The 9521-nt window shown below is 42.0% G+C and overlaps 1 long non-coding RNA gene across 1 annotated transcript; it reads right to left on the reverse strand.

Moving 5' to 3' along the window:
- Positions 1-6349: 6349 nt before the first annotated feature.
- LOC130598644 (uncharacterized) lies at positions 6350-9270 on the reverse strand. The gene is made up of 3 exons (XR_008972044.1): positions 9116-9270; positions 6603-6696; positions 6350-6509 (listed from the first exon to the last, which is right to left on the reverse strand). It is a non-coding gene; the product is annotated as an uncharacterized LOC130598644 (long non-coding RNA).
- Positions 9271-9521: the final 251 nt, after the last annotated feature.

Below are 9521 nucleotides of genomic sequence, written 5' to 3' on the forward strand. Positions count from 1 at the left end.
ACATTAATTTCCAGTAAAGCCTAAAAACCTTAAAGTAAACAATAATTTTGAAGGCTACCAAAACAAAGAATGTAAACCCTGCTTTCTAGGATCAAGGCAGCTAATGTCTGCAGACAAAAAAGATGTTTATTGCAAACACCTAGGTGGGGCCGCAGAATACAATACAGTTAATAGAGTTTTAAGAAATGGGTAATTCTCCACTGAATCTATGGATGTGGATTTAAACACACTGATTGATAGGCTGCAGGGAAGGGATGCAATCCAGAGAGACCTTGACAGGCCCACGCTAACCTCATGAAATTCAAAAGGTCAAGAGCAAGGTCCTGCACCTGGACTAGGGCAATCCCCAGTATCAATATAGACTGAGGGATGAATGGAATGAAATCATCCCGGTGCAAAAATATATCAGGTTACTGAAAAATGAAAAATTTGATATGAAAAATTTGGTATGAGCTGGCAGTGTTCATTTGCAGCCCAGAAGGCCAGCCACATCCTGGTCTGCATCAAAAGTCTCTCCAGCAGGTCGAGGGAGGTAATTCTCCCCCTCTGCTCTGGTGAAACCCCACCTGCAGTACCGTGTTCAGCTCTGGGGCCCACAACTTAAGAAGGACATGGACCTGTTGGAGCTAGTACAGAGGAGGGCCACGAAGATGCTGAGAGGGCTGGAGCACTTCTATGAAGACAGGATGAGAGAGTTGGGGTTCTTCAGCCTTGGAGAAGAGAAGGCTCCAGGGAGATCTTCAGTACATAAATGGGGCATGCAAGAAAGAGAAAGACTTTACCAGGGCCTGTAGTGACAGAACAAGGAGCAGTGGTTTAAAACTGAAAGAAGCTAGGTTTAAGTTGGGTATAGGAAGAAGAAATTTTTTACAGTGAGGTTGGTGAGACACTGGCACAGGTTGCCCAGAGAAGCTGTGGCTGCCCCATACCCTGGCAGTGTTCAGGGCCAGGTTGGATGGGAATTTGAGCAACCTGATCTCTTGAAAGATGTCTCTGCCTATGGCAGGGGGCTTGGACTTGATGGTCTTTAAGCTCCCTTCCATCCCAAACCATTCTTTGATTCTATGGTTCTATGATCTGTGCTCTCCAGTACCCCAGAGCAGTTTGCACAGCAACCTCATCTTTGGGAAGAAACATTCCCTAGCCTACCTGCTGAGTGTGGCCTCTGTTCATCTCACTAAATGAGATAAATGCTCCATTCAAGGGATTAATACCTTCTCCATACAGGTTTGAGCTCTGTACATGGTGGCAGTGCTGGTTAGACTCTCAAGTGAGTATGTTTTCTGCCAAGATAAAAACAGTGAGTTACAACAAAGAAACACAAAGAATTATTTTTGCAGCCAGCAGTGTACAGGCAGTAATAACACTGTGTAATAATTAATGAAAGATTTTTCTCCAGCTATCAAGAAGGGTTCCATAGATTTAGTCTTCAAAGAGCTGACGGATGGCAATTTGAATACATAAGGAAGAATTTATTTGTTTAATCACTTAATGCAATACATTAGGATTGCACATTATTTTAATTCCATGGGAAACATGGTCCACTGCATTTACATTTTCAAAACTATGCTTACAAAGAGCCAGCTCTGTAGAACATTTTGCTGCCAAACAGAGACATGCATCCAAATCCCAGGCTTGGTAGGAGTTAGATAATATGATCTGGGTTAGGAACAAATAATCTTGATTTATGCCACAGAAATGTTAGGAGCTCACAAAGGTAGCCTTAATTGTTTTGAAGAAAGTGTGATAAGCCTTTCCAGACATCCCCACAAAATGTCAGTCTAAACAGTGTGTATACAACCAGAATTTAAACAAATAGAAATACAAGGATGTTTCATCTTTCCATTTTAACTTGGCATCAACTTCGTGATTCAACGTCACTGCCTGTACCAAAAATGCCCCGTGCATGTTTATGATTCCTTGGTGCAAGGAATCACACAGCAATTTGCTCCACCCTTGTACAGCACATCAGGGAGCAAAAGAAGAGAGTACTTGGAGGTACTATCTACTAACTGAGCTGGTCAAGCATATCTTAAATGCTGAAAAGCCCATATAACTCATCTTAAACATATACTGAAGGCAGAATTCCAAGCTCACCACAAGGGAACTTCTCTGATTGTTAATATAAGACTCATTCTTAATGAATTCCTTGCAAAATTGCCTGAGGTAATACTATGAGATGGCATAATGTTACTGTATTAAATTGCTCGTGCAGAACCTAGAATACCAAGGAGATAATTAAACTGGATTGAGTATGAAGGATTCATCTTCCTAACAGATCAGTACAAGAACTCCTAAGTCACTATTTGATATGGATACACAGATTTATCTCAGGGAAGTAAACTCCAAAAGCTGTTGTTCCTCTATGATCAGGAGCTTGCTTGATTTTTAACAGTGGTAAAATTGTCCTGATGAGCTACCCACCACTTTTCTGAACTAACTTTGTTAAATAAAGCGCTTTTTAAAGCACATTCAAGGCTTAGTTCTGGAGAAAAATAGAAATTGCAAGGGAAGGATAGAAACTGTGAAATCATCACCTGTTTAAAAGATTTGGCAAAAAAACTACAACCCCAGATATTGTCACTGTATCAGCAATCTGTTAGATGTTGCTATATAATTCTGCTAGATACCTTCTCTCATTGTTTATTTTAATATTTGCTCCTTCAACTATTGTATAATAATTTGTAGTCAGTCATGTTTTGAAAAGATTTTCTGTTTATTTGTATTTCTGTTCACAATTGTTTTTGCAGTACAGCAAACTTGGTGGGTTTTTTGTCATATCTTCTGTTTTCCAAATAGCACGTATGAGAGCAAGGCAGTTGAAAACTTGTCAGGCTACAGAAACTTGAAGTTCAGAATAGAGTAATAACTAGATTGCTCCTCCTGTCTAAACTTCTCAGATCCATGGAGGGAACTTCACAAAAAGACCCAAACATTGAGATGAGTCAAGGTAAATTTCCTTCTTCAAAACCTGCAAGTGAAATTATCTTGACTGATTAATGGCCTTTCATAAACTAAAATAGACTGGCTACATCTGCCTCTAGAAGTGAATTTAAATAGCTGAAACTTGATTATGCATACTTTACATTTAAAAGTGTGGGTGCCTCTGCTATGCGGTTAGGATTACAACTACAGTGTTCCTTGATTCATGCGTATAAGCGTTTGTATACTAGCAAATGGGGTATTGCGTAGATGTAATTCAGATTTGTATTTGCCTTTGTGCTGAGAGTTTCTCTACAATTTAAGAACAGGTCAGACTGCGCACAGTAATGAAAATTTCCTGATGATACAGTAGATACTACTTTTTAGCTATAGCCTGAAATACTTCTTCAATGCTCACACTCAGGTAATATGGCCCTTATGCTCAAATTAGTAAATTGAGACATAAACTTCAGTCATGGAACACTGAAGGAATGGGAATACAGAATCACAGCCTAGTGAGTATTTTTAATACAGAATCATAGAATAGTTAGGGTTAGAAAGGACCTTAAGATCGTCTAGTTCCAATCCCCCTGCCATGGACAGGGACACCTACCACTAAACCATATCACCCAAGGCTCTGTCCAACCTGGCCTTGAACACTGCCAGAGATGGAGCATTCACAACTTCCTGGGCAAACCATTCCAGTGCCTCACCACCCTTACAGGAAAGAACTTCTTCCTCCTTATATCCAATCTAAACTTCCCCTGTTTAAGTTTTAACCCATTATCCTTTGTCCTATCACTACAGTCCCTAATGAAGAGTCCATGCCCAGCATATGACACTCCCTTCAGATACTTCAAAGCTGCTATGAGGTCTCCACGCAGCCTTCTCTTCTCCAGGCTGAACAGCCCCAACTTTCTCAGCCTGTCTTCATACAGGAGGTGCTCCAGTCTCCTGATCATCCTTGTGGCCCTTCTCTGGACTTGTTCCAACAGTTCTATGTCCTTTTTATGTTGAGGACACCAGAACTGAACACAATACTCCAGGTGAGATCTCACGAGAGTAGAGGGGCAGGATCACCTCCTTCGACCTGCTGGTCATGCTCCTTTTGATGCAGCCCAGGATACAGTTGGCTTTCTGGGCTGCGAGTGCACACTGCCTGCTCATGTTCATTTTCTCATCGACCAACACCCCCAAGTCCTTCTCCGCAGGGCTGCTCTGAATCTCATCTCTGCCCAACCTGTAGCTGTGCTTGGGATTGCTCTGACCCAGGTGTAGGACTTTGCACTTGGTATGGTTAAACTTCATGAGGTTGGCATCAGCCCACCTCACAAGCGTGTCGAGGTCCCTCTGGATGGCATTCCTTCCCTCCAGCGTATCAACCGAACCACACAGCTTGGTGTCATCGGCAAACTCCCTGAGGGTGCACTCAATCCCACTGTCCATGTCAGTGACAAAGATGGTGAGCAAGACCGGTCCCAACACCTATCCCTGAGGGACGCCACTCATTACTGGTCTCCAGCTGGACATTGAGCCATTGACCACAACTCTTTGCGTGCGGCCATCCAGCCAGTTCTTTATCCACCAAGTGGTCCATCCATCAAATTGATGTCTCTCCAATTTAGAGACAAGGATGTCGTGTGGGACAGTGTCGAATGCTTTGCACAAGTCCAGGTAGATGACATCAACTGCTCCTGTCCATCAGTTCTGTAGCCCCATCATAGAAGACCACCAAATTAGTCAGGCAGGATTTCCCCTTAGTGAAGCCATGCTGGCTGTCACCAAGCACCTTGTTGATTTTCATGTGCCTTAGCATGCCTTCCAGGAGAATCTGCTCCAAGATTTTGCCAGGCACAGAGGTGAGACTGACTGGTCTGTAATTCCCCGGGTCATCCATTTTCCCCTTCTTGAAAATGGGGGTTATATTTCTCTTTTTCCAATTGTCAGGAACTTCACCTGACAGATATATATATATATACTTATCTAATAACAGTACAGAAGATCAATTCTATTATGTATGTTTAAAAGAGAGAAAACAGCACACACAACTATAGATCTTAGTCCCCCACATTTGTGTCTGAATCTGTTCTCTTATCCCCAAAAAAACCTTTGATAGACTGAATATTGAAGGAAATAGAGGTGCCCATTAAAAGGGTTAACATATGAGCTCATCAAGGGCAGACTGTTCCAAAATGAGCCTATGTCTTTCTTTGCTGATTTTCTTGGCAATATGATTTAGCTGGACTTCAGTGAGTATGATAGACTATTGCATGAGACTTTAATAAGTAAACAGTAAAAATCAGAAAAAAATACAAAAATTATGAAAGACTGAAAACAGCTACGGGTAGTGTTGCAAGATGAAGTATCAGGCTGGGATAAGACAAGGAGCTACAGCGCAGCCCTGCAAAGCTTCATTTTGAAAGTAGTTTTGTTAAAGCTTTTGTCACAAAAAATAGCATGTTTGTCAATGACACAGTTGGAAAGCAACACCAGAGGCAATTATGTCCAACAAAGGGTATGACTTTGGGAACTTTATAGCAGTTCTGGCATTAACCCTGGCAATGATATTTAGAGGAAAGTAAGCTTGACAGAACAATCTAAACCTTTCAGTATCCTTTGGGTGCTTAAGAAGAAGAAGTAGGTGAGGACATGTGCTTTCGATCTGTCTCCTGGTTAGCAGCTGCAGGATTGTCACCTCAGAATTCCGGGCTTCCTTGGTGTCATGATAAAACCAGTCAGCTTACACTCAAATACCAAAAGATTTTTTTCACAGCAGTACATCACACACAAAGTTCACCTTTCCAAAATGAAGACATGCTCTGTGCTCTGGCTAAGGTGTTATTTTGCTTTGCAAGGTGACGTAATCTGTCTGGGAAAAAAAAATACATATGGTGGCATACACTCTCCCTTATTTTTATCCAGATAGAAATCTTAACCCAGAAGGGTTAAGAATCCAACTTTTTTAGTTGTCGTACCATCCTCTGTCTCTCCATAGTCAGAGACTCCATTACCATACCGTTATGCACCAATGAGGAGCTGTTTTCTTCTGCCTAGGTGTTACATACACTCAGTTTTGTCACAAAAGGCAAAAGCTGAAGTAAGGATGCTGCTGTACTTCTGCTGCTGCCTCAGTGGCTGGAGAAAACTCCAACATCATTCCTGTGAAATGTAGTAGGGAAAGATCTTTTGCTAAACAAAAGGAGAATACCCCTTTACTCATCAATGCAATGCTGATGATCATTTCTCATCCGAGATATGTATGGATGTAGCAAGTTCTCAACAGCAGATGTGGGATAACCTCTTTAGTTGTTATTGTACATCTCCCTCCACAGACAGAGGCAGGAAATGCAGCCATTGCTGGTGAGCTCAGGATCAATAACTTTGTGGAGGACAAAATAATGGACAGTTCTATGCTTCTCATAGCAGGACTCCCATATTCCTTAGCCTGGGCAGTCAGGGAGAGCAGGTGAGGGTATTGTGTACAATCTTGTCCATTTGGGTCTACTCATAACCTGCTACTATAGCTCCTGTATTCAATCATCTTTCTTTTAGGAAAGATGCCTGCTACCATCCAATTCACCAACACCCTGTAACACACCATAAACTTGTTTGTGGTTGGCATATTTTGAATACAAAATTACACAAAGGTATTTTCTGTGTGCACGACTGGTGTTCCTCACCACAAGATCTCCTCCTCCATGGCCAGACAGCTCTGCTACCTGACAAAGAATGCTCCCACTGCCTCAGCATCCTCTCAATGAGTTTGCAGTACTGCTGAAGTCAGAAAAACAAAGCTTATGGACAAAGTGCCTCATTTGTATTAGTTAAAACCAAACGAAAAGCAAGTATGGAACTAGTCACTGAAAAGGAAATAATCTTTACTGAAGGAGTTTCCAAAGGTGTAGTAATTTTTTAAATGTCTCAACTTAACCTCGTTTAGTGCAGTCTCAGTTCCCCACACAAGATGGCAGCTCTTCTTTCCTGATGTTCAGCTATTCCTCAGCATACTGAAAAGCATTTCCCTTTCACCCTGACACTGCAGGTGCTGCCAGAAAACAAGTATAACCAGATTAGGGACAAGCCATGCTGCTGTAATCATTGTTCACTCCCAGAAAACCATCTCACAGAGCACAGCATGGTATGTGAGGAGCAGCATTGTTTCACTAATACTCCATTTGTCTAATTCCAGCACGTACCAGTGACTCCTCTGTACTGCCTGTCACAGTTTTTGAGGTTTGAAACTGCCACATAAAAGGAAAAAAGAAACATTCTTGTTTCAATTCAGATTATGGGATGCTCACATGCACATAAGGACACATAACGCTATGCTCAGTCTTTTGGACCTTATCTCCTACTACCTTGCCTGTACTGTCATTTAGAGAAGTGTAAAGTTATCTGCATTTCATGTTTGTTTTAGCACTCACTAAATAAATTAGTCTGTTTCAGGAAAGGAAACAGAGAATTGCACCTTTGCATAACTCAGGCTTGCTAGAAAACAAATACTGAATTTTATCAAGTCTGACCCCCCTGAGTGCCTCTGTAAAGTCAGAAACTTTGAGGTGAATCTGACAATTAATGCTTCACAATTACCTGCCATAAATGACACTAAATTGCCAACACTACTAACTGTTTAACTTTGAAACAAACGATGAACCAGTTTAAATTGTACAGCTCTGCTCTGTTGAAGCTCTTTCATCTCTGGGTAGGCTGAGGGATGCCTCAGTGTGCAGTGATGTGCAGTGGGCCAGGCCCCAGCTGATGTTGAGAGTATGGATCTCTGTTCCATCCTCACCAGCATGGTCTGCCGCACTTTATGAAGAGCCTAAAAAGCATGCTGAAGCACCTAAGAGTTATACTTAATGGCACTCCCAGGGGCTGAGGAGAGTTGTTCTGCACTCTTATGCCATGCATATGAAGTAATGTAGGCTTTATCCCAATAAATATTTGTTCCAAAGATATTAATCTCATCTAAAGGTTCAATGACCAACAATGCACAGACTAAAAGGTGGCAGCAGCAGGAGGGCAACAGGGCTAGCCCACTTTGCCCTCCCAAATCTCCCCTTGCACCCCGGTTTCGTGAGAGTGGGAAGCCAGCAGGTGTCAGCAGGAGCTTGGGAATGGGACAGATACTCGCAGCCCCAGGACTCCAGGAGAGGCAGAACCTGATCACAGACGGAAAACCCGGCTGCTTACTGATAAAAAAAACAATGACTTTGTAAGCGGGTCATTAGCTTAAAGGGATTAAGGAGCCATTTCCTCTGGCTGACTTCAGAGAGCTGTGGAGCAAAGGCTGCTGGAGCTGGAGGGAGAGCACTGCCACACTGCACAGCTCCTCTTCCCCATGCTGGCACGTGAGCTTGTCCAGGCAGCCCCATACTTACACTGGGAATTTGTAGGGATTTTTAGAGGCCAGCTGAGTGCTGTGGTTTTGGGGACTGCCTGTAAGAATGCTTGTAACCCAAGTCTGGATCCAGTCCCTCTGTGGTGAGGGTACTAAGAGGGGAACAGGCAGCTACAGAAAGGGCAGAAGGATGCAGGTGCTGCTCAACTGTACACTGAAACCACCCTAACTCTCCTCCTCACTTCCCCAGTCAGTCCAGCCTATGTACCTCATGGCAAATGTGAGCCAATTAATTGAAGGTGACTTACTTCTCAGTTAAGGTGCAAATTAATATATTTTTCATCTCTTGAAGAGTGCCTGGTAATGAAAAGCACACAAAGATAGTTACCAAAGAGAAGCTAACATGTGGTAACTTGTCCTTTGATAGCTTGTTTGTATATCAGTGTCTTTATTTAAATACCTGTCTTCCAAAGAAAATGCTGGGAAGTCAGGCTCAAACAGTTACTGCCCTTCTAGATTAACTGTCAATCATTAGACATCTCCATGGGTCCTGCACTGCAGCTCTTGCTTCTGTAACTGCCAAAATCAAAGAGCACTTCAGAACAAAATCTATACAGAAGTTCCTTCAAAACTAATTCTCAAAACAGCAGTAGAAAGAATCTTTTATAAAAAATAAATTTTACATTTGGAGTATTTGAACACTAATTACTGCAAATGGCCAAATAGAAATGCTCTGTAATTGAGAAGTAACAGTGACAATCTGTGCATGTATATGTTTTTTCCCTTACTCTCAGGGTAAAATGCCAAATAGTAAAAATCCTTTTTCACTACCAAATAATAAAAATTCAATACCTATTCAATTTAGCAGCTCCACCAGTAGGATGAAGTTCTGAGTGAATTTCATTGACAGTCTCCTGATGAAAAAAACAGAAAATCCTCTTGAAGTTAACATAAACACCATAAAGTACAAGAAGGTTCTTGGAGAAAAGAGTGCAGACTGTTTTCATTTAAAGGTCTGTCTGAGGGAGTGTTAGGGTCCTTTCTCTGAGACAGCTATGTGAACTGAAAGATAATACTGATTTTAATATTTTAATGCTAGAGTTGAAGGCTCTATAGATAGCAACATTACAAACTAGAAACAACCGTTTATTTCTGGGCAAGGTTGTGCAGTCAGCACGGGAAAGTGCAGGCCTCAGCCACGAACTGAAAATACTCGGGGGGAGTTGCACATTCCAGAAGAGAATCCCAGGAACAGCCC

This window comes from Pezoporus wallicus, unplaced genomic scaffold (assembly GCF_028554395.1).
Source record: "Pezoporus wallicus isolate ANWC-B61680 ecotype Strahan unplaced genomic scaffold, APGP_CSIRO_Pwel_v1 contig_3815, whole genome shotgun sequence".
In the NCBI taxonomy this organism is placed as follows: domain Eukaryota; kingdom Metazoa; phylum Chordata; class Aves; order Psittaciformes; family Psittacidae; genus Pezoporus; species Pezoporus wallicus.